Source organism: Choloepus didactylus, chromosome 14, assembly GCF_015220235.1.
Source record: "Choloepus didactylus isolate mChoDid1 chromosome 14, mChoDid1.pri, whole genome shotgun sequence".
In the NCBI taxonomy this organism is placed as follows: domain Eukaryota; kingdom Metazoa; phylum Chordata; class Mammalia; order Pilosa; family Megalonychidae; genus Choloepus; species Choloepus didactylus.
In genome coordinates, this window is record NC_051320.1 from 56,340,046 (window position 1) to 56,365,840 (window position 25,795).

A 25,795-nucleotide genomic window follows, 5' to 3' on the forward strand; every position below is an offset into this window, starting at 1 on the left:
TTGAAATGTTCTTTTATTGTATGTTTGTTTTCTTTTTAACTTTTTTTTTCGTACAGTTGATTTAAAAAAGAAGGGAAAGTTAAAAAAAAAAAAAAGAAAGAAAGAAAGAAAAAAGACAAACAAGGAAAAAAAAAAAAAAGATGTAGTGCCCCCTTGAGGAGCCTGTGGAGAATGCAGGGGTATTCGCCTACCCCACCTCCATGGTTGCTAACATGACCACAGACATAGAGGACTGGTGGTTTGATGGGTTGAGCCCTCTACCGTAGGTTTTACCCTTGGGAAGACGGTTGCTGCAAAGGAGAGGCTAGGCCTCCCTGTATTTGTGTCTAAGAGTCTCCTCCTGAATGCCTCTTTGTTGCTCAGATGTGGCCCTCTCTCTCTGGCTAAGCCAACTTGAAAGGTGAAATCACTGCCCTCCCCCCTACGTGGGATCAGACACCCAGGGAAGTGAATCTCCTTGGCAACGTGGAATATGACTCCATATGACTCCACGGGAGGAATGTAGACCCGGCATCGTGGGATGGAGAACATCTTCTTGACCAAAAGGGGGATGTGAAAGGTAATGAAATAAGCTTCAGTGGCAGAGAGATTCGAAAACGAGCCGAGAGATCACTCTGGTGGGCACTCTTACGCACACTTTAGACAACCTTTTTTAGGTTCTAAAGAATTGGGGTAGCTGGTGGTGGATACCTGAAACTATTAAACTACAACCCAGAACCCATGAATCTCGAAGACAGTTGTATAAAAATGTAGCTTATGAGGGGTGACAATGGGATTGGGAAAGCCATAAGGACCAAACTCCACTTTGTCTAGTTTATGGATGGATGTGTAGAAAAGTAGGGGAAGGAAACAAACAGACAAAGGTACCCAGTGTTCTTTTTTACTTCAATTGCTCTTTTTCACTCTAATTATTATTCTTGTTATTTTTGTGTGGGTGCTAATGAAGGTGTCAGGGATTGATTTAGGTGATGAATGTACAACTATGTAATGGTACTGTAAACAATCGAAAGTACAATTTGTTTTGTATGACTGCGTGGTATGTGAATATATCTCAATAAAATGAAGATTTAAAAAAAAAATAAAATAAAATAAAATAAACAACTTGAAATTCTAGAGCTAAAAATGTAACATCAGAAATAAAAATACAGCAGTTGAGCTCAACAGAAGATTTGAGATAATAGATGAAAGAGTTAATGAATTTAAAGATGGATCAATAGGAATTATTCAATCTGAAGAACAGAGAGAAATGAGATTTTAAAGATGAACAAATTATCAGAGACCTGTGGGACAATATTAAGAGGTCTGTTATATATATTATTAGAGATCTAGAAGGAAAGGAGAGAATGGGAGACAAAAAGACATTTGAAGAGATAATGCCCAAAATTTTCCCCAAATATGGTGAAAGACATAATATTATAGATGCAAATATATAAGCAAACCCAAGCAGGATAGATACCAAGGAAACTGTACCTAGGCACATTATATGGTCAATCCTCATTATTTACATATTCTGTATTTGTGAATTCGTCTACTCCCTAAAATTTTATTCCCTAAAATACTCATATCACTTTCACAGTTACTTGTAGACATGTGCATGCACAGAGCAGTGAAAAATTCCCTGTTGAAGTTAAACAAAACCAGCTTAGTATTCACGAACTCAGTGTTCATGGAGACTTTATAGAACATGACTACTGTGAATAATAAGAATCAGGTGTATCTTCGTTGAAAACCAAAGATAAAGAAAAAATCATTTGGAGAAAAATGACGCAATACATGTAGGGGACCAACAATATGAACAACAGCTGATTCATTCATGAATGGCAGAAACAGTGATGGTCAGAAGTTAGTGGTGGAAGTGCTGAAAAAAGTGCTGGAAGAAAACAAAAACAAAAACGAAAACCTGTCAACCCAGAATTCCATATCCAGAAAAAAATGTACTTCAAGAAATGAAGGTGAAAAAAAAGACATTTGCAGATAAACAAAAACTAAAAGAATTCATTATCAGCAGGACTGAATTACAAGAATTGCTAAATTCATGCTGAAGAGAAATGACAACAGATAGGAACTTAGATTTATATCAGGAAGAAATGAAGAGCACCAGAAATAGTAAATATGTGGGTACATGTAAGAAGCTATTTTCCTCTTAAACATTTAGGGTATATATGAATATTTAGAACAAGAATTATAAATTATAACATGGTATCATAAGGTCTGTAACATATGTAGATGCAATACATATGACAACTATGGCATAAGGATGAAGGCAGTGAATGGAACTGTATTGTTGCAAAGCTCTTACAATTTTATGAAGTGGTGCAATACTGACGCTCAGTAGACTGAAAAATTAAAGAGCATCTATTAAAAATGCTAATAGGGATAGCTAAAAATCCAGTAAATAAATTAAAATGTAATTTTCAAAGAAAAAATTCCAGTAACTCCAAAAAAGACAGGAAGGAAGAACAGAGGAACAAAAAAACAGCAGGGACAAACTAAAAATGAATAACAAGAAAGTGGTTAAAATGAGAAATGTTGTGTTACATATGAGTTACCACGATAAATTTTTTTATAAAAATGAAAAAAAAAGAAACAAAGAACAAAATGATAACTATAAATCCAACCACATCAATAGTTACATTCAATGTAGATTGACTAAAACATTCCATTTAAAATCAAGGATAGTCAGACTGGATTATGCTGTCTACAAGAATCATGCCATATAAATATAAAGTCAGACATAAGTTGTAAGTAAAAGGGTAGGAAAAGATTTATTACACAAATTATTTCATAAAATAAAGGAGGAGAGAATATGTCCCAACTCATTTTATCAGCTTATCATAATCCTGATATCCAAACCAGAAAAAGCTATTACAATGAAAGTAAATTACACATCAATCTTTTTCATGAACATGATGCATAATACGTTTATAATCAAGTTGATTCCAAAAATGCAAAGTTGGTTTAAGATTCAAAAGCAATCCATATAATTCACATTAACAGAATAAAAAAAGGACAAATATGATCATATCAATAGATTTAGAAAAAGCAGTTGACAAAATTCAAAATCTGTTCATAATTTTAAAAAAAAACTCAATAAATTAGAAATAAATAAGGACTTCCTCAATCTGATAAAGAACATGTACAAAAAAAACCTTACAGTTAATATCATACTTAATGGTAAAACCTATAGCTAACATCAAAGCAAAGAAACGTATAGCTAACTTCACAAGAAATACTGACTGCCCTCTCACCACTTCTATTTAATCTTGTGCTGGAGATCCAATACAGTGCAATAAAAGAAAAAAAAAAAAGGCAAAAAGATTGGAAAGGATAAAGTATAACACTCTCTTTTTGTAGATAACTGTTTTACAGAAAATTCCAAGGAATCTACATAATGACTAATAAAACTACTAGTTAAATTTAGCAAGGTTGCAGGATACAAGGCCAATATACAAAAAACCAATTGTATTTCCATGAACACAAAAGAAAAAAATCAAAGAATAAAAGCAAAAAAATTTTTTTCACTTAAAATATCACCAAACAATAAAATATTTAAGGATAAACTTAATAAAATAAAAAGCACTTTACACCGAAAACTACAAAATATTGCTGAGAATAGTTTTTTTTTCCTTAAAAAATACAAAACGCTTCATGAATTTGTGTGTCATGCTTGTGCAGGGACCATGCTAATCTTCTCTATATCGTTCCAATTTTAGTACATGTGCTGTCGAAGCAAGCACTGAGAATAGTTTTAAATGACCTAGGAAAATGGAGAGATGTACTGTAAGTGTATTAAAAACTTCTGCAACTTCTACAACACAGCTTCTGACACCAACTGTGTTGATATCAGAAACTTCAATCAGCAACTGCAAAGAATGTAGTAACTCAACCAGTTCTGACCCTTACTACCTGGAGTTAGGCCAGACCACACAGGTTAAGGGCAATCCTCTACAAGACTGTCCTTCAGGCACTAGTTGCAAGTCCTGGGGCCCAGGCCACCTGTGCTTCTGACCAACTGGCTACAAATCTGGGGATTCCTACCACCCCGTTGGGTTCGATAATTCTCTAGGATGACTCAAAGAACTCGTGGAAAGTGATATACTTACAATTATGGTTTTATTGTAATAAAAGTATACAAATAAATCAAGAGAAGAGTAATCCAGGACAAGATATGGGAGGGTCTCAAGTGAAAGCTTCTGTGTCCTCTCCATATGGAGTCAGAAAGAGTCACCCTCCTGGCACAGCAGTAATGTATTTTCTCCATCATGGAAGATCACTGGAGCGTTGAGTGTCCTGAGTTCATATGGGGTCTTATTATGTAGGTATGACTGACAGCATCACTGTCCACATGGTTGAGCTCAATGTGTAGTCCCTCTCCTCTTCTAGAGGTCAGGGAGGTGGGCTGATATGATGTGGCTCAAAATCCCAGCCCTCTAATCACATGGGTTGGTCTTTCTGGTTAGGCCAGCCCCCGACCCTAAAACTGCAGGTGTGGTTGGCCTTCCCCTGTCATTTTGTTTTTTACTTTTTTTTAAATTCAATTTTATTGAGATTGTTCACATACCATACAGTCATCCAAAGTGTACAATCAGTTGCCCATGGTACCATCACACAGCTGTGCATCCATTATTCCAGAAAAGAAATAAAAACAAAAAAGAAAACTTAAATCCTCCCGTATTCCTAACCACCTCCCTCCATTATTGACTCATGGTATTAGTATAGTACATTTGTTACTGTTGATGAAAGAAAGTTAAAATACTACTAACTGTAGTATATAGTTTGCAATAGGTATATTTTTTTCCCCTATACACTCCTCTATTATTAGTTTCTAGTTATAGTGTCATACATTTGTTCTAGTTCATGAAAGAGATTTCTAATATTTGTACAGTTAATCACAGACAGTGTCCACTACAAGATTCACTGTTTTATAAATTCCCATATTTTAGCCTCCAACTTTCCTTCTGGTGACATATGTAACTCTAAGGTTCCTCTTTCCACCACATTCACACACCATTCAGCATTGTTAGTTATTCTCACAATAACATGCTACCGTCACCTCTATCCATTTCTAAACACTTAACGTTCAACCTAGTTGAACATTCTGCTCATAATATGCAACCACTCCCCATTCTTTAGCCTCATTCTATATCCTGGTAACTTATATTTCATGTCTATGAGTTTACACATTATAATTAGTTCATACCAGTGAGACCATACAATATTTGTCCTTTTGTGTTTGACTTATTTCACTCAATATAGTGCCTTCAAGGTTTCTTCATCACTTCATTTTTTTTTAAGACAATTTTGTTCATACATTCCATCCTTAGTAAACAATCGATGGTTCCCTGTATAATCATGTATTTATGCATTCACCACCATCACCACAATCTATATAACAACATCTCCATTTCTTCCACAAAGGAGGAGGAAGAGTCAAAGAAGGTAGAGAGACAAAAGAAAAAGAAAAAGAAAAAGAAAGAAATAAAAATGACAACTAAAAAAGCAACAAAAGGAAAGACAGAATTAAACGCAAGTACAATAAAGGAGTCAGACAACATCACCAATGCCAAAAGTCCCTTATCCCTCCCTTATATCCCCCTCCTATACACATTTAGCTTTGGTATATTGCCTTTGTTACATTAAAGGAAGCATAATATAATGTTTCTGTTAACTACAGTCTCTAGATTGCATTGATTTTATTTTTTCTCTAATACCACCCCATTTTTAACACCTTGCAAGGTTGACATTCATTTGTTCTCCCTCATGTAAAAACATATCTGTAAATTTTATTAAAATTGTTGATCACTCTAGGTTTCACTGAGTTATACAGTCACAGTCTTTATCTTTCCTCTTTCCTTCTGGTGTCCCACATGCTCCTAACCTTCCTCTTTCAACCATACTCACAGTCATCTTTGTTCAGTGTACTTACATTGCTGTGACAACATCATCCAAAATTTTGTCCCAAACTTTTCACTCCTGTCTTTTCCTATCTGTCTGTAGTGCTCCCTTTAGTATTTGCTGTAGAGCAGGTATCTTATTCACAAACTCTCTCATTGTCTGTTTGTCTGAGAATATTTTAAACTCCCCCTCATATTTGAAGGTCAGTTTTGCTGGATATAGGATTCTTGGTTGGCGGTTTTTCTCTTTCAGTATCTTAAATATATCACCCCACTTCCTTCTTACCTCCATGGTTTCTACTGAGAAATCCGCACATAGTCTTATCAAGCTCCCTTCATATGTGATGGATTGCTATTCTCTTGCTGCTTTCAGGATTCTCTCTTTGTCTTTGATGTTTGATAATCTGATTATTGGCATAAGTCTATTCAGATCTATTCTGTTTGGGGTACACCGCGCTTTTTGGATCTGTAATTTTATGTCTTTCATAAGCGATGGGAAATTTTCATTAATTATTTCCTTTATTATTGCTTTTGCCCCCTTTGTCTTCTCTTCTCCTTCTGGGACACCCATAACACATACATTCATGCGCTTAATGTTGTCATTCAATTCCCTGAGGTGTTGTTCATATTTTTCCATTCTTTTTCCTATCTGTTCTTTTGTGTGGATTTCAGGTGTCTTGTTCTCCAGTTCCTGAGTGTTTTATTTTGCCTCATGAGATCTGCTGTTGTATGTCTCCATTGTGTTTTTCATCTCTTGAGTTGTGCCTTTCATTTCCATAGATTTTGCCAGTTGTTTTTCCAAACTTTTGGTTTCTACCTTATGTTTGCCCAGTGTTTTCTTTATATCCTTCATCTCTTTTGCCATATCTTCCGTGAACCCATTGATTTGGTTTTTGATTTAATTTAACATATTTGTTTTAAAATCTTTAATTGACTGTTTCATTAAACTGAAACAATATCTCAACTGTATCTTGATTGAGGTGTAAGTTTGTTCCTTTGACTGAGCCATATCTCCACCCTTCCCAGTGTAGTTTGTAGTCCTCTGTTGTCTAGGCATCTGGCTTCCCCGGTTATCTCAGATTTTCCCAGACCAGAACGGGTTCAGATCTCAGAATAGGGTTACATTCAGTTTCAAGTCTCCCTGAGGTGTGTCTTAGAGTTTGACAGACTTTCTTGTGAGGTGTCTAGCTGCTGTGCTTTTCCTAACCTGCCTAGCAAGTGGCACCTGTCAGCCTGTCTCTCCAGACTGATATAAAGAGGTGTGGCCCCTTTAATTCTTAGATGGTTTCTGTTTTGGCTGCAGGCCCTGGGGTCTGAGTTCTGAGGGAGGGCAGGCCTTTGAGCCTGGCCCTACCTCCTTCCTCTTAGGGAAGATATACCTCCTAGGGAGCTATTTTCTGCATTTCAATAGTTTTTTTGTCTCTCTGGCTCTGTCATCTCCACCCCTGTCTGGGTCAGAACACTGGCTGTGAACTGAAAATGGCTGAGGCTCTCTCCATTGAGCCACTCAGGTTGAGAGAGAGAAAAAGGGGAAGAAAGCCCCCCTTCAGAGCCCATCCACAGGCCCCCAGTTTTGCCCGTTGGTCAGATAGAGCACCTGGGCTTCTGAACTCCCCCTCCCAGGGCACAGGTATTTTCTGGTTTTCTAAGGTCAGTCTTTAAAAGTCTCCGTATTTTTTTTAATTAATTTTTTTCCTTTCCGTCAGCCCCACCCCCTCTCCAGTGGGAGCAACCTCAGCGTACTTTGCTGCTTGTCTGTGTTTGTTGTTTGTATTCAGCAGTCCATATTTGTTAATTAAAACCTCAGTCGGAGCTGAGCTGAGCTACATTCGCTCACTCTGAGAATGCTGCCTTCTCCCACAGGGAGGCCCTGCCGCTCAGCCTGCGGTGGGGGGAGGGGGCTCCCAACATGGTTCCACAGTTTTTACTTACAGATTTTGTGCTGCTATCTCAGCCATTCCACCCAATCCAGGTTGGTGTATGATGTGTGGACAGTCATGGTTGTCCCCCAGCAGTTGTTCCAGATTATTTACTAGTTGTTTCTGGTTGTTTATTAGTTGCTCCAGGGGACTAACTAAATGCCACACCTCTCTATGCCACCATCTTAGCTCCTCCCCTCCCCTGTCATTTTTTTGTCATTTGAACTATCAGGCATGGTCCTGGGCCCACCATGAAAACAAAAGACACTCCTATCACAGGAAATTCCAAAGATTCAGATGCTTCCCCAGGAACTGAGGACAAAGACCAAGCAAGTTTTTCATTATACTGTATTTACCATGTTCATGCATGGAAAGACTTGATTTTTTTTAAGATACCAATTCTCCTCAAATTGATATATAGATTCAATGTCATCCCAGTCATAATCCCAGCAGGAGTTTTTTTTAATTGAAAAGCTGATTCTAAAATTAGTATGGAAATGCAGTGGATCTAGAATATCCAAGGTAATCTTGAAAACAAGTAATCAAGACTGTGATATTGGCCTAAAAGTTGATAAAAGATCAGTAGAACAGAACAGAGAGGCAAGAAATAGGCCAACCTGTATATAGTCATCTGATTTTCAACAAAGACACCAAAGCAACACAATGGGGGAAAGAAAAGTCTTTTCGACATGCTAGAACAACTGAATATCCATGTAGAAAAATAAAATGAAAAATAAAATTAAACTTATTCTATCCATACTCTACCTAAAGTTAATTTGTGATTAATAACAGACCTAAATATGAAAACCAATTATAAAAGCTTCTGAATGAAAACATAGCAATATATCTTAACAACTTGGGAGCAAAGTTGCTTGGCTGGGTGTGGCAGATTATATTCATATAGATGGCCACCAAATATATCTCATCCTACATGTACTTCTTAAAATGTCAGGTTGACACTTTTCCCTTTGAATAGTGGGGTATATCCCCTCCCCTTGAAGCTGGGTGGACCTTTGCAACTGTCTCAACCTAAAGAATATGGCAGAAGTGGTACTATATGACTTCCCAGGCTAGGTCATAGACATGTCATGCACTTGCATCTTCTTCTCTTGGAAAGCTCACTCTAAGAACCAGTGACCATGCTGTGAGGGAGCCAAGAAGCTGCCTGAGGGCCACAGGTAAGTAGGTATTCTAACTGCCAGACCCAGCAGAGGTTCTAGCCAAGTGCCAGACAAGTGAGTGAATGATCATTCAGATGGTCCCAGCCCCCAGCCTTTAAGCTTCTCCACCTGATGCTGCAGGGAACAGAGATGAGCTGTCCTGGCTGAGCCGGACCCAAAACTGCAGATTTGTGAACAAAATGAATGATTGCTGTTATTTTAAATTACTAATGTTGGGGTAGCTTGTTACTCAACAATAGATAACTGGAACAATAAGGTACTAATTAATAACCATATAAGAAAAGAGTAATAAATTAGACTTCATCAAAATTAAAAACATCTGCTCTTCAAAAGCCACTACGGAGAAAATGAATAGGCAAGACACAGAATGGAAGAGAATATTTGCAAAACATATGTCTGACAAAAGATTTTTATTTAGAATATATTAATAACTCTCCACCCTCAAAAACAACAACACAGATAACTCCATTAAACAGGGACACAATATGTGAACAGGAACCTCTCAAAAGAAGATATACTACTAGCCATAAAGCGTATGAAAAATTGTTCAACATCATTAATCATCAAGAAGATGTAAATTAAAATCACAATGAGATCCCATTACACACCCACCAGAATGGCTAAAATTAAGAAGATTGAAAACTCGAAATGTTGTAAGGATGTCAAGCAATGGGAACTTTCATATGCTATTAGTCAGATCGTAAAATGGTTCAATCAGTTTGAAAAAAGGTCTGGAAGTTTCTTATAAAACTAAACATATGCCTACCCTATGACTCAGCAATTCTACTCCTAAGTATTTAGCTGATGAAAGCATATATCCACAAAGCTTTGTACGAGAAGGTTCATAGCAGCTTTATTTATAAGAGCTAAAAACTAGAAATAACCCAAATGTCCGTCAACAAGATATTGGGAGAACCAACTATGCTTTATTCATGCAAATGGGATATAATCAACAAGATAAAGGAATGAACTACTAATTCATGCAACAAAAAGGATGAGTCTTAGACATTATGCTGAGAATGACAAACACCCTACACAAAAAGAATATGAAATATATGATCTCATTTATATGAAGTTCCAGAACAGGCAAAACTAATATAAGGTGAAAAAAAATCAGATCAGTGGTTACCTCTTGGGGTGAGGGTGCAGATTGAGTGGGAAGAGGTAGGAGGGAACTTTCTGAAGTAAATATTCTGTATCTTGATAGTGACTTGGATTACACAGGTGTATGCATTTGTCAATACACGTTAACTAGTATACTTATGATTCACGGATTTTGGTTTTTGTAAATTTTACCTGAAAAAAAAAAAACATCCACCAATAGTGAACATGAGTTTCAATGCCATGTGTCCAGTGCAGTGGCGTGGTTGTAGGAACTCTCATTTCCTGTGCTTGGCAGTGATGACAGTGCCACCCTCACCTGCTTTTTCCAATGGGGTTTATCCAGCGGTGGTTTCTGCTCTCTAGGCTCTTATGGTTCCTGCCTATCTTCTGAACCTGATTCCTTGGCCCCCTAGCTGTGCTTTTATTAGGTTTCTTTTCTTCTCAAATCAGCCAGAGTCTGTTTCTATTGCTTAAAACCAAGTACCCTGACCAAAACAAGTAGATTTAAATTTCATTCAAAATACAGAAAAATTAAACACTTGGGATTCAAGGCATGACCTGAAATCTACCCTGCACAAATTTCCCTAGCCATTTAGGTGGGTATCCTTGCTTTTGTGGCCCTCCGTGTTGTTCTCTCTTCCCTGAGAACTTGTCTCGGCTTTCCACCTAGACCATAAACTTCTTGAGGTCTTGTATCCCAGCAGAGAGGCTGGCCTGTAGTGGACGCTTAGTAAATACTTGCTGATTGATTGAGGCGCTAGTAAAGGAGATTTGCTTTCCACTGGCGTGAATAATCCACATGTGCCAGTGGTCCCCTCCATTTCCACGTGTGTTATGTATATTTCCTAGCTAGATCAAAATTCCATGTATTTCTGGCTAGGCCTGTTGTCTGAGGGCTCATGTAATCCTTCTCTGATTTCCTTTTGGTCTTTGATTTATGAGTAAAATCCTTTTATCATAAAGTGTTTATGTTTTCTCCCAGCCATGTTCAGATCTTTCTCACCACAGCTGGTAGGCTCCCTCCCTGCATATCTCAGAGCTCTGTGTTCTCCCTTTTGGCTGAGAATCCAGATCCTAGTTAGACCCAGACCCAGAAGGAAGTTGGAAGATCAAGAAGTTCTGAGAAGCAAGGTCAGCCCATTTCCAGCAAATCTCCTAGTGAGACACACCCACTCACTTTGAGTAAATGAGAAATACCAGCCCCACTCACTGGCTCTCACTCTGCCCCCACAGAAGCTGGGAAGACCTAAGGGGTCAGAAGAGTTAGAAGTTACACAGAATCCCACCAAGCAGACCAACTGGGCATTGCCAAACATGTTGTTCATTCCCCTGGGACTTGGCCTTGACCTTTGATATGGGACAGCCTCTCCCCATGACACTCACGGAGGTCTGGGCCCCTCTTAGAGTTTACTAGCTACCCAGAAAGGCTGCACACAAAATATTGTCAATAAGGCTCTTATCGTAGAGAATAAAACCTAAACTACACACAGAAGTTCTGTCTGGCTAAGCCATTGTTAAGGAACTTAAGGTCAACGTCATTCACTCACCAATAATTGACTCTTTCTTAGAAATCTCATTTGTCCTGATGCCTGCCTTTCCTGAGTCATACCAAGGATGTCTCTGTCCTGCTGAGAATCTATAAATTGTGAGCAAGAACAACACAGCTTCTTCTTCCTCTCACAACAGCCTGAGGAGCAGTGAAGCCGGGTGTTAACTGAAGCATCTGTCTCCTCTCCCTAGTATTTTGCAGATGTGGCCTGGACTGTGACCTCATCAATTGAGCAACCATCGGGGATAGATTGAGTGCTTACTGTGTGCCAGTGGGTGGCCCCAAAGAAATAGAAGAGACACAGCCCTTGCCCTTGAGGGTATTAGTTCAGTTCAATGAATATTCACAGAATGCCCATGTAGGCAAAATAAAACAGGACAAAGCCCCCAAATCATGGGTGATTCTTGGCCTGGAACCATGAGGTCAGTCCAAGGAGAGTCTTGACCACTGTGGTAGGAGGCCCCAGACCTCCAGGGTATTCGGCTTAGCCCTCAGGGTGGAAGGGCCAAGGCGACAGCTCAGCCATTGAGACAGTGCTTGATAAATGTGCAGATTCCCAGGCCCCACTTTCAGAGATTCTTGCTCAATAGGTATGAACCTGCATTTTAACCAGTCCTGGTGGCTCTGATGCAGGTGGTCTAAGGACCACACCTGGAGAGGTACTGCCTTAAACCTTCACCTCCACAGGCATCGAGTGTATGGCAGGCAGAACAATGTATCCCCCAAAGCCCAGGTCCTAATCCATGGAACCCGTGAATATGTTACCTTACGTGGCAAAGGGGATTTTGCAGATGGGATTGAGATGGGAATATTATCCCAGGTTATCTGGGTGGGCCCAATGTAATCACAAGGGTCCTTATAAGAGGGAGGCAGGTGGGTCAGAGACAGAGGAGATGTGACAATGGAAGCAGAAGTTGGCGTAATGTGGCCATAAGCCAAGGAATGTGCGAAGCCTCTAGAAGCTGTAAAAGGCAGAAGGAACATGGCTCTGCCAACACCTTGGTTTTAGTCCAATAAGACCCATGTGGGACTTCTGACTTCCAGAGTCCCAAATGGTTGTTTTAAGTCATTAAATTTGTAATAATTTCTTACAACAGCAACAGGAAACTAACACATGGTATAAAATGTTCACCTAAACTCCCAAGCTGTAACAGAGCTGCAAAGCAAAGGAAGTGATATATCTTTTTTGGCCACAGCCACTAATGAGTGAATTCACCTGGTATTTCTACTCACCAGCACTGCAAGAACAAAGTGTCTCTCTTAAAAGCAACTATTAACCAATTGGAAGGGACTGTTTGTCTCCAGCACTATGAAGTAATATTGTAGGGTTTCTGTTCCCTTTGATAAATCTGAGATTTAGCCCTGGTAGAGGATGCTGCTTAAGGTCTACTCAGCTGGACCTGTTAACAGTTAACTCACCCCAAAAGCCCCAATCAAGGTAGAGCTCAAGAAGTTCACTGTGGGCTCATCAGAGGAGATTCAACAGAAGAGCCGAGCGTTGAATAAGGACAAGATAAGCCCAGGTGCAAAGGGACAGAACAGGAATTCCAGGCTGGGACAAAGCAAGAAGGAAGGTTTAGAGGTGGGAATGACCCAATTACCTGTGCAAGTGTGAGTGTCAGGCAGCAGACGGGAGCTCCCTGGCTGGTGAAGAGAGGAGAACAGTAAGCCGGGGTCTTGAGCTCGAAGGACCAATCGCACTGCAAGTCTGCTGGCAGAGGAGGGGCCAGGGAAGAGAAGGGTGGTGCCTAGAGGTCCAGACCCTCCAGTCTTCACATGTAGGAAACAGTCCAGCCACGGCGATGGCTGTACTCGGGAAGGTCCAATCTGGGGGAGGCGATGGCAGCAGGAGGTTCTCCCAGGGAATTTGAAGCAGCAATCCAGGCAGTGGGACTGTCAAGGTGGAGAGAAGAGGACTGAATCTGAAAATGGGGATTTGCTAAAGACACACACCAAAGCGTACCAGCAAGCTCTTAAGCCCTGAGACAAGTGATGGGTATCAGTGATGGGGTATCAGGAACAGCTGAGGTCAGTCGGTGGTTAACAGAAAGATAAGATCTGATTGGGATGAACTCAAAGCAGGGGTGCAGGGATAGGATAGTGGATAGGATAATCCAGCATCAGAGCTGGTAGGAGTTTGAAGAGGAGCCAGGGGCAAAGCTGGGATGCTTGCAACCTAGCTTTTGTGTGGGCAGTTTTCTGGGGTGTAGTCTCCATTGAAAACTCAAAATTCTGTCACTCTGGGCATAACTCTGCTGAATCTAGTCTCTGTGGGGCCAACCAGGTGTCAGTTTCTGGGCCTGGTTTTAGGGTCAAACTGAATTTCCAGTGGGGAAGACCAAAGCTGAAGCCCATTCACCAGACAAGGGAAGTAAAGGGGGCTCTTAGGAGTCTATGATGGTGATCTAGCTCTGGATCCCTTAAACCTGGAATACCAGGCTCATGCTGGAAGTTAGGATGGATAAGGCAGGTTATGAAGGGCTTTTTCAGCTCAATTGAGAAGTCTGGGCTACACCCCTAAAGGAAGGGAAGTTCCAATGGAAATAACCACTCAAACCAGAATGCTGCCTCTCTTCTGACTGAGCATTAATGCTGCCCAGGAGCTCCTGTTGCCACTTGCCTCCTAAAAGATAGGGTGCTCTGGGATAGTAATACCAGCCAGGATTAAGCAAGAGTTTACAAGGGCACTGTGATTAGAATGGGCAGCACCAGTCTCCCCCGCCTCAGGTGCAGGCTGTGGCAGTTGGGTCCCATAGCCCCAGGCCCAACCCTTCCCGGCTTCCTCCCCTCTTCTAGCAATCTACATTGCTAAGGTTCCAGCACGCCCAGAAGTCAAGAATCAGAAACCAAGCAAGGTTTTGGGAGAGCAGATACTTTCTGTCAGCCTCAACTGGAGTGGGGACGGAGGTACCGAACCCTTGTGTCAATGGCTATAATCCCAAGTCTGATTCTGTTTCCCATTAACAACATCATTAATGCAAACGTGTTGGAATGGGATCCAAATAACCTATCCAAAGAGTAATATCACAGGGCTGATATTGAGCTTGAAGCTCTGAAAGAAATGTTATTTGTGCTCAGGGAAGAAGTTTGCTAATGTTTGTTTTTTATTTCCCCTGGAGCTGGTACACATCAGTGAGGCCTGGAGATAATGAATAACAGCACAGACGATAAATTTTAAAACAAATAAAAACCCAGAGAAAGCTAATGCAGACCAGTGCTAGGATATGGCATGTGTTACTAAGACAGCAACGATTACTCCTTGGAGAGTAGATGCTATTATCTGCTTCTTAAAGGAGTAGGTGGCTATAACTTGATTTTATTAGTTCCAGAGTTATAAAATCCTCAATTCTTCACATTGCAAGGGTGGCAAATGGGGCAAGGAGGAAAATAAGGGAGGGTGGAATTGGGAAGAAGAAGAATGTGGCCGATGGCAGAGACTGTTGGCTTTCCACTAAAGTCCACTCTCTCCTTCTTGATATGTGAGAGCCAGGCAGTATTCCACAGCTTCTCGCTCGCAGTCAAGGGTGGCCATGTCACTGAATTTCAGCCAACAGGGTGTAAGAGACTTTCGAGACAGCAGCGTACCTCCTCCATGTTCTCCTTCCCCTTCTGCTGGCCTCGTGCAGGGATGATGGAAGGAGCCTGGGTCACTGAATCATCACATAGAGTAGGGCCACCCGCTGACCTAGACCATCCACCCTGGAATGTTATGTGATCTAGAAAGATGCTTCTATTGTATTGAGTCAATACATGCTGAGTCTATGTGTGATAATGGTTTAGCCAAGTTAACTAAAGCAAGACCAATTCAGTATGCTTGCCACAGGGATTCTGGAATAGGAGGGACCAAAGAAATTTTGCTTTTCATAAAAGCTCATTCCTCGGGCTTCTGGGAGAAATGGTGAAGAGAACACCTGGACTGAAGGTCAAGACCCAGGACACAAGAATTAGGAGCCCTGAAGGATGCAGGGATAGATGGGCTATCCCTTTCATGAGGTGGGCGGAGTCTTGGTGGGCAGGGCTTTTCTGGGCCACACCTGGGGCACAGGAGGAGGGACTTAGAGTGTGATGCAACATTCAAAGTGCTCCCTGGAAACTGGGTTAGTTTCTTCAGTGGAGGGAACCAGAAGTCAATCAAACAAAGCAACCAACCCAACAGGCCTCCTTTGGGGAGCTTGGTATGAACGGTAAGCCTTTAGTAAGGGCCATCAGCTGAGAGAGGAGTGCAGCACTGGTGGCCCAAGGCACCAAGGGCTCCTCTGTTAAGTTGGTGGAAGCAGCTGGGGCACTGCCGAGGGTGTCCCCGGGGCCCCACGGGGGAGTGTGAATGGTAAGAGCCCCAGCGGAACGGGAGCAGCAGGCCTCAGTGAGCCCCGAGGGTCTGTGTGTGTGTAAAGGACGCTCTTCAAGACACTGTAAAGGATGGCAGCAACAGGCTCATCCATGACCTCGTGAGAAGGACACGAGACTCGGGGGCTTGGACTCCCAGGACTCACCCCTCAGATAGAACTCATGCCCTTGATTGTCTCCAAGACTCTGTGACCCGAAGAATAAATAAAGTGTTAAACCAGTATGTTAATAACATTCCAGTGATGCTCATATATACACATCTGCAAAGATTATGAATCAGTAGAAAGACATTTTTAAACTGTAGTGAAGAAATGAGGTAGTTTTCTCCCAACTGTTTACTCAATAAATATTTATTTAGGCTTTACAATTATAAAGAAGGCCTGACTCTTGCCCTGTTAAAATAATAAAAAATATGTATGTGGTTTTCAGTCTAGAGGTATATATGCAGAAAAGAGGAAGGAGAAATTCAATAAGAAAAATGGCATTCAGGGAAGAGAAAGAAGTAAAATATATTAAAATTCGAGATTCTAATAATGTGTGTATAATGAGTTTGATTATATTCCAGGATTATTCCAAAATTTTACTTTCAAATTTTATTGACATTCTAAACTACTTAACTTGATATAAATGAGATCTTTGGATACACTCAGCAGGGACTGGAAGAGATGGCTTTTTACACCCCACGCAATTACTTCCCTGCCCTGGAGAAGTTGTGAACCAGGCAGTTTGCAAAGAATCCAACTGGGCATAGATGCTGGGTGCACACAGCTGGGAGTGAGCAGGACAGGGAGGCTGAGTAGAAAGGGATAGGAGGGGAAGCTGGATTATTAGACCTTTGTATGTATGAGGTGTTTTGTTTTCTTAGGGCTGCTATAGCAAAGTGCCACAAACTGGATGGCTTAAAACAACAGAAATGTATTCTCTCACAGTTTTGGAGGCCAGAAGTCCAAAATCAAGGTGCTGGTAGGGTTGATTGCTTCTGGAGTCTCCACAGAAAACCCGTTCCATGCCTCTCTCCTACCTTCTGGTGGTTGCAGGCAATCCTTGGTGTTCTTTGTCATATAGACACATCACTCCAGTCTCTGCCTCTGTCGTCACGTGGAGTGCTCTGCGTCCGTGTATTTACATAGCCATCTTCTCTCTGTGTCTGTGTCCCATGTCCAAATTTCCCTCCTTTTATAAGGACACCAGACATTACAATGCATTAGGGCCTACCTTAATCCAGTAGGATGTCATTTTAACTTGATTGCATCTGAAAAGACCTAGTTCCAAATAATGCCACATTCACAGGTAGTAGGGGTTAGGAGGTCAACATATCTTTTTGGGGGACACAATTCAATTCACAACATGAGGCCTCTTGTTTCTTACTGGAAGAACTGCAAATTTCCAGAACAACTCAAGCACCCACATTAAAACAAAACTTCCAAAGTAAAATGTAATTTTAAAATATCTGCTAGACTTCTAGTCAACCAAAATTGTGGCGTAAAACACTCCAGGATACTGTTCCCCAACAGAATCTTTGAACAACTAGCAAAGCCAGCAGTTCCACCTTCCTCAAAACTCCTGAAAACAGTTAAAAGGGTTCAGTAACTGGGCAAATGACAAATCAGGAAAAAGCAGCTTGAAAAAATGGTAGGTGAAGCTCATGGTGCCCTTGTTAGCCCCTCCTCCACTCTTTCCCTGGCGCATTGTGGAGCCAGCCTGAGCTCCCACTGTGCGTCCCTGACCCTGTTCCAAAGGGAGCAGAGTAATCTCTGTGTGCATCCTGGGGTATGTCATCACCAATCTATCAGAATGACCTAGGATACTTGTCTTAGGCTTGCCCTCCCAGAATTTGTCCCGACAGCAGAGAAACAGCTTGTGGACAGCTAAAGCAGTGAAAGAAATAATTGTCAAAATGGCCTGGGGCAAAGGACTACCTGCATTGTCATGCAATAGACCACCCAGGAGGGGGCAAAAGTCTATTTCAAAGGGAGTAGAGGGAGCATTCCAATTCCTGTAAATTGGGAATTCCTAAGGCTGTGAGGGAGTGCCAGCCCTGAACAAGAAGCAGGCTCCACATACACTCATAAGACAGGGAGGACCCTGCATTTCGCATTCGCCTCAGGCTGATCTTTTTATTGGGAAGACTGAAGGAGACCAACAGCCAATACAGAGCCAATTTGCAAAAACTGTGAAAGGTACTTTTTGCTTTGGTTTGTTGTTTTTGTTAGTTCCTGGTTCTGAAGGTCATCTCTGACATATCACTAGCTGGATACAAATTTAAGGAACAGATAGCTCAGGGACTAAATCCCAGAGACTTAAAATATTAAAATGGACAGTGTGCAACAAAAGCTTACAAGACAAAGAAACAGGAAATGATGGCCCATCCAAAGGAAGAAGATAAAAATACAGAAAACATCAGTGAAGAAGACTAGACTGTGGACAAAGACTTAAAAAAAAATGATCCTCAATATGCTTGAGGAGATAAAGGAAAACACAGAGAAAGAGTTAAAGAATATGAGGAAAACAATGAATGAACAATATGAGACTCTCAATAAAGAGACAGAAATTTTAAAAAGGAACCATAATTACTGAAATGAAACATTCCCTAGAGGGATTCAATAGCAGATTAGAGCTAGCAGAAGAATCAATTATTTTGAAGACAAGACAATTGATTCAGAATGAGGAGCAGGATGAAAAAAAGAATAAGAAAAAGCAAACAGAGCCTGAGAGACCTACGGAACACCATCAAGGGTACCAATATATGCATTATGGGAGTCCCAGAAGGAGAAGAGAGGAAAGAACAGAAGAAACATTCAAAGAAATAATGACAGAAAAATTCCCAAAATTAACAAAAGACATGCATATGCACATTCAAGAAGCCCAATGAATTCCAAACAGGATAAACTCAAAGAAAACCATGCCCAGACAAGGACAGAGTTCTGAAAGCTGCAAGAGAACAAGAAGTTATGTCGAAGGGAATCCCAATAAGATTAAGTGCTAATTTCTCATCAGAAATTATGGAGGCAAGAAGGCAGTGGGATGAAATATTTAAAGTGCTGAAAGAAGACAATTGCCAACCAAGAATTTTATATCTGATGAGGCTTTCTTTCAAAAAATGAGAGTGAGATTAAGACATTTCCAGATAAACAAAGGCTGAGGGCTTTCGTCACCACTAGACCTACCCTACAAGCAATACTAAAGAGAGTTCTTCAGGCGGAAAGGAAAGGACACCAGATAATGGATCAAAGTGGCATAAGGAAATAAAGACCTTTGGTAAGGGCAACTGGATGGATAATTATAAATGCCAGTACTATTGTATTTTTTTATATATATTAGCAATTTTATTGAGATATAATCACATAACAATCATTCAGACTGTACAGTGTTTCACACTATTGTCATATAGTTGTGTTTTCATCACCACAATCAAACCTTGAACATTTTCATTACTCCAAAAAATAAAATAAAAATTAAAATAAAAAAAGAACATCCAAAACATCCCATTCCCCTCCTCCTCCCATTGTTCATTTTTTTTAATAATTCAATTTTATTGAGATATATTCACATACCATGCAGTCATACAAAGCGTACAATCAATTGTTCACAGTACCACCATATAGTTGTGCGTCCATCACCAAAATTAATTTTTCAACATTTTCATTACCACACACACAAAAGAAAGAAGAATAAAAATTAAAGTGAAAAGGAACAATTAAAGTAAAAAAGAACACTGGGTGCTTTTTTTTTTTTTTTTTGCCCCCGTGTTTCTACTCATCCATCCATACACTGGACAAAGGGGAGTATGATTCACATGGTTTTCCCAATCACATTGTCACACCTCATAATCTACATATTTATACAATCATCTTCAAGATTCAAGAGTTCTAGGTTGTAGTTTGATAGTTTCAGGTATTTACTGCTAGCTATTCCAATTCATTAGAACCTAAAAAGGGTTATCTATATTGTGCATAAGAGTGCCCACCAGAGTGACCTCTCAGCTCTTTTTAGAATCTCTCAGCCACTGAAACTTATTTCATTTCATTTCACATCCCCCTTTTGGTCAAGAAGATGTTCTCTATCCCACGATGCTGGGTCCAGATTCCTCCCTGGGAGTCATATTCCATGTTGCCAGGGGTATTTACACACTTGGGTGTCAGATCCCACGTAGGGGGGAGGGCAGTGATTTCATCTGCCAAGTTGGCTTAGCTAGAGAGAGAGGGCCACATCTGAGCAACAAAGAGGCATTCAGGAGCAGACACTTAGGCACAATTATTATTGTATTTTTGATATTTAACTCCACTTTTTACTTCTTACAGGTTCTAAAATACAAACATATAAAAAGTAATGATAAATCTATGGTTTTGGATATACAATGATAAAGATAGAATCTGTAACAAGTACAACAAAAAGGTGGTGGGGGACAAAGGGGTATAGAGGCAGATATGTGTAAGGTATTAAAGTTAAGTTGGTATCAAATCGAACATTATTATAAGAGATTTTGGATATTAAATTTTAGCCCCATGGTAACCACAAAGAAAACATATGAAAAATATATACAGAAAGAGTTAAGAAGGGACTCAAGTTGGTATAATACAAAAAGTCAAATAAATATGAAAGTTGGCATTAACAGAATTGAGGGTCAAAAAAGGTATAAGACTTACAAAGACAAAATAGTAAAATGCAGAAAAAGTCCTGCATTATCAGTAGTTACTCTAAATTAAATGTAAATGGAATAAATCCTCCAAACAAAAGGCAGAATGGATTAAAAAAAAAAAAAGGCATAACCCAATTATAGACTGTTTTACAAGTGACTCAGCTTAAATTCAAAGACACAAATAGGTTGAAAGTGAAATGATGGAATAACATGTGCCATGCAAATAGTAATCAAAAGAGAGCTGGGGGAGAACCTAAGATGGCGGCTATGTGAGACAGGGCAAAAAAACACCTCCATGAAAAATACTAGATAAAAACCAGAAAGTGACCCAGAACACCACTGCCAGCAATGCACCAGCTGGACAAGGTCTGCTAAATCCACAGGGAACGTGCATTTGGTGAAACCAGGAGCCTGCATTCTGAAACGAGTGAGTGAATTGGCTGTGCTGCGGTGTGGGGAATGGTGGGCTGGAGTTTGGAGACAGACTAGTTCTTTAAAAAAACAAGCCCGGGAGCGGCTGCAGATACAACGGGGAGAGCTGCACAGTGAAGTACAGCGGGAGCAGGCTGGGCAAACGCCTCAGTGTCTGGTGTGGAGGATACCCCTTCCCACACTCGCTGCTGATTGTCTCGAGACCAGAGGAGCAGAGGGGAGCCAAAAGGAGAAAAAAAGCCTCATTCCCAGCAGATGGGGGACACTCCTGCCCGGGGCCAGATCCACAGCCCAGAGTGGCGCCAAGAAACCCAGTGTGACGGGGAATCTTTCCCACAGCACTACACACAAGCCACAATATCAGCTGTGGACAGTGGCCTTTAATACACCCACGGCTGATTGTCCCGGCGCTGTGAGGGCGGAGCTGTGCAAAAAGGGGGAAGTTAATGCGTCCCATTCAACCATCTTTGAAGCGGGCTGGGAGTGCCCCTGCACAGCCCAGCGACCCAGGGCTTCCCTGGTGGGCCAGCGCGCACTAGTTACGTGGTGTGGCCCTCCCTCGGCAGAGGTCCTGGAAGAACACAGCTGGGAAGGGGGAAGCACTCGGAAATCCCAGGGACCCTTCGCAAATACCAAGGACTTGTGGGTCAGTGGCAGAGACAATCGGTGGAAAGACTGAAATGAAGGCCTAGGCTCTGGCAACAGCCTTAAATCTCCAGGAACACCTGGCCTGGGAGATTTGATTATTAAAGCTGCCCTGCCTGCCTAACCACCCAGACACACGCCCCACATTCAGGGTGGACAGCACCAGCAACACACCCAGACTTGGTGCACCAATTGGATTCTACAAGAGTCAGACCCCCACACACCACAAAGACAAAGTGGGGGAGAACTGACTTGAGGGGAATAGGTGACTCACAGACGCCAGTTGCTGGTTAGTTAGAGAAAGTGTACGCCACCAAGCTGCAGTTCTGTCAAATTAGGGATCAAGTAAAGCAAATGCCAAGAGGCCAAAAACAACAGAAAATCTTAAAGCATATGATAAAACCAGACAATATGGAGAACCCAAACCAAAACACCCAAATCAGAAGATCAGAAGACACACAGTACTTGGCACAATTAATCACAGAATTACAGACAGGCAACAAGAGCATGGCTCAGGATATAAAGGACATGAAGAAGGGCATGGCACAGGATATAAAGGACATAAAGAAGACCCTAGAAGAGCATAAAGAAGAAATTGCATGAGTAAATAAAAAAATAGAAGATCTTATGGAAATAAAAGAAACTGTTGCCCAAATTAAAAAGACACTGGATACTCATAATACAAGATTAGAGGAAGTTGAACAACGACTCAGCCTCCTCGAGGACCAGAGAACAGAAAATGAAAGAACAAAAGAAAGAATGGGGAAAAAAATTGAAAAAATCGAAATGGATCTCAGGGATACGATAGATAAAATAAAACATCCAAATTTAAGACTCATTGGTGTCCCAGAAGGGGAAGAGAAGGGTAAAGGTCTAGGAAGAGTATTCAAAGAAATTGTTGGGGAAAACTTCCCCAACCTTATACACAATATAAATACACAAAGCATAAATGCCCAGCAAACTCCAAATAGAATAAATCCAAATAAACCCACTCCAAGACATATTCTGATCAGACCGTCAAATACTGAAGGGAAGGAGCAAGTTCTGAAAGCAGCAAGAGAAAAGCAATTCACCACATACAAAGGAAACAACATAAGACTAAGTTGTGACTACTCAGCAGCCACCATGGAGGCAAGCAGGCAGTGGCATGACATGTTTAAAACTCTGAGAGAGAAACATTTCCAACCAAGAATACTTTATCCAGCAAAAGTCTCCTTCAACTTTGAGGGAGAGCTTAAATTTTTCACAGACAAACAAATGCTGAAAGATTTTGCTAACAAAAGACCTGCCCTACTTCAGATACTAAAGGGAGCCCTACCGACAGAGAAAAAAGCTGAGGGACTTTACCACCAGTAGATCAGTCCTATAAGAAATGCTAAAGGGAGTTGAGCAGGCTGAAAGGAAGGGACACTAAAAATTGACTGAAACTACATGAAGAAATAAAGGGTACCACTAAAGATCACATGGTAGATATAAATACCAATACTACTGTATTTTTGATTTGTAACTCCACTATTTACTTCCTACAGGATCTAAAATACATAAACTGTAATGATAAATCAGTGGTTTTGGACTCGTGTAAAATACGTAATTTTTGACAAGAACTACATAAAAGTGGGGGAATGAGGGAGTATAGGAACATAGTTTATGTGTCATATTGAAGTTAAGCTGGTATCAAAGAAAAACAAGATTGTTATAGATTTAAGATGTTAAATATAAGCCCCAAGGTAAACACAAAGAAAGTATCAGAGAATATGACCATAGAGATGAAAAGTAGAGTAGGGGTTCCGAGAAGGGGGAGAAGGGGTAATGGGGAGTTCAGAAATGAGTGTAGGGTTTCTGTTTGGGGTGAAGGGAAACTTTTAGAAAAGGATGGTGGGAAGGTGATAGCATTACAACATTCTAAATGTGATTAATCCCACTAATGGAAGGCTAGGGAGGGGGTGGAATGGGAACATTTAGGCTGTATATATGTTTCCACAATTGAAAAAAAAAAAAAAAAAAGACAGTCTAAATAGATGACAATTAAATGCCAAGGATGATTCTGGATGGTATCTGAAGATGGAGGAGAGGAGGCTCAAAGGGACACAGATGGGACTTAAAGGGGGAAAAAAAAAAAAAAGGAAATATAGAATGTAAGCTTTGTAACAAGGTTGAATTTCTTGAACTTCTTAGCTGCGTTTAATGGGATTGCATAAAAGAATGTTCTTGTTCATGGGAAATGTATATGTGACTTATATTGTTTTTTCAAGGATGTGTGCAGCTTGCTCTCATATGTTCAAAAGACAGGGCAATAGATGATGGATGATAAGGAGGGAGGGAGGGAAAGAAAGAAATGGTGGTGTGATAGGATGTTAAAGGTGGTGGACCAGGGTATCGGGGGAGGGGGGTCGGGGTATGCTGGAGTTCTGTGTATGGGGTTTGTACTGTTTTTGCAACTGTTCCTGTAAGTTTGAATTTATCTCAAAATAAAATTTCTTAAAAAAAAAAAAAAGAGAGCTGGGGCAGCCAAACTAAATATCAGATAAAATAGATTTTAAGTAAAAAACTGTTATAAAGGATAAAGATGGTCACTATGTACTGTTAAAGGGGTCAATTCAACGAAAAGACATAATTATAAATACATATGTACTTACTGGAATAGCGCTGTACAATATATAAAGCATTATTTGCTAATGTTATCTAGCTCTTCTGTCCTCTAATTTCAGCCTCTTAAGTCTAAATCTAATAATTCGAGTGGCTAATCCAGAGCTGACAGTGGAGTTGCAGAATCATCCCAATTATTTTGTGTGTGCTAATGTGAGAATTAATGTGAGTCTCCACTGACTGGACAGAGGTCAGTGGGGACTGGGGGAATGTGTGGGAGTGGGGTAGGAGGTGAGTGGGGTAGGGAGCCAGACTCAGACAGAATTCTAACGTGCCATGAAAGGGCAGCCTTGCATTCTGGAATGTGGCCAATTCAGCCATCCGAGTTCTGGCCTTGGGTTCCTCATCCCCCCTTGGTCTTGCGTCCCCAGCAGAAGGCAGAGTGAGAGAAAGCAGGGCTAAGATGGGAAGGGGGATGGTGCAGTGGGGAAGCTCACTGGCCCTGAGACAACAGATCTGGGCTGGAATCCCAGGTCTCCATTTACTCATCTGTGAAATGGGGCTGGTTATCTTACTTTATGGGGCTTTTAGAAGGATTAAATGAAATGTCAGTTATAAGGCATACTGCCTGGCCCATTGAAAAAGTTTATTAAATACTGTTAGTGTTATTATAAACCCCTTCCTCATGGCGTCTTGGCAAGGAATAAATCAAAGGAGAGGCTATGTATAAATACTTGCTAGAGACAGGAGCAATGTTTACAGACAAGAAATGGCAGCTTTATGAAAACAATATTTTGATGTATTGTAGTCATGACACAGCAGAGGACAGATACAGACGCTAGAAAAACCCACGGATGAACTCCTTTTGGTTCTATTCATGAAGGTTGCAGTTTGGAAAAGAGAAAAAAAGTCCACTGAAAAAGTAGTTAGCAGAAAATCCCATATGGGCTTGCACTCGCATTCTGTTATATGGCTTTGATGGGGCTGCCGTCACTTAGGTTACTTTTCTAGGGCTGCTGTTCTCAGGTGCAGTTGTCTCCCTCCCTGTCTGGCCTCTGTTGCTCTCCCCAGCAAGTGCATCTTTTGTAAGAGTACAGTAGAGGACTTCATAAATGTGCAGCCAGCCGCTTTTAAATCTCCACGGGGCTCCCAGCAAGCTGTCAGGGCCCAGGCAGGCGATCACAAGTCTTGCTGGTGACCCGCTGGCTTGGCCATTAGCTGATGTAGACCCCGGCAGGCTCTCCCTGGGGGCAGAGATGACCAAATATCTCCGGACAGCTGGAGCCCAGGCCCTTGGTTATTTCTGCTTTTGCATTTGGTGGGGCACAGGAAGCAGAATGGGGGGTGCCTGAGCTCGAACTCCTCCTGAGCTCAAACTGCCACACCCTGAATGCCCAGGGAGTTCTTTTTCAAAGCCAGTCCAAGGAGTAATAAGACAAAGGAAAGTGCTGGTGGGTCTAATGGTAGGTGCACGATCAACATGTCTGGAATTGTTCCTT

The 25,795-nt window shown here is 41.0% G+C and overlaps 1 non-coding gene across 1 annotated transcript; it reads right to left on the bottom strand.

Annotated features, from left to right (window-relative positions):
* Positions 1–3,630: 3,630 nt before the first annotated feature.
* LOC119509685 lies at positions 3,631–3,737 on the bottom strand. Its single transcript, XR_005211751.1, has one exon. It is a non-coding gene; the product is annotated as a U6 spliceosomal RNA (small nuclear RNA).
* Positions 3,738–25,795: the final 22,058 nt, after the last annotated feature.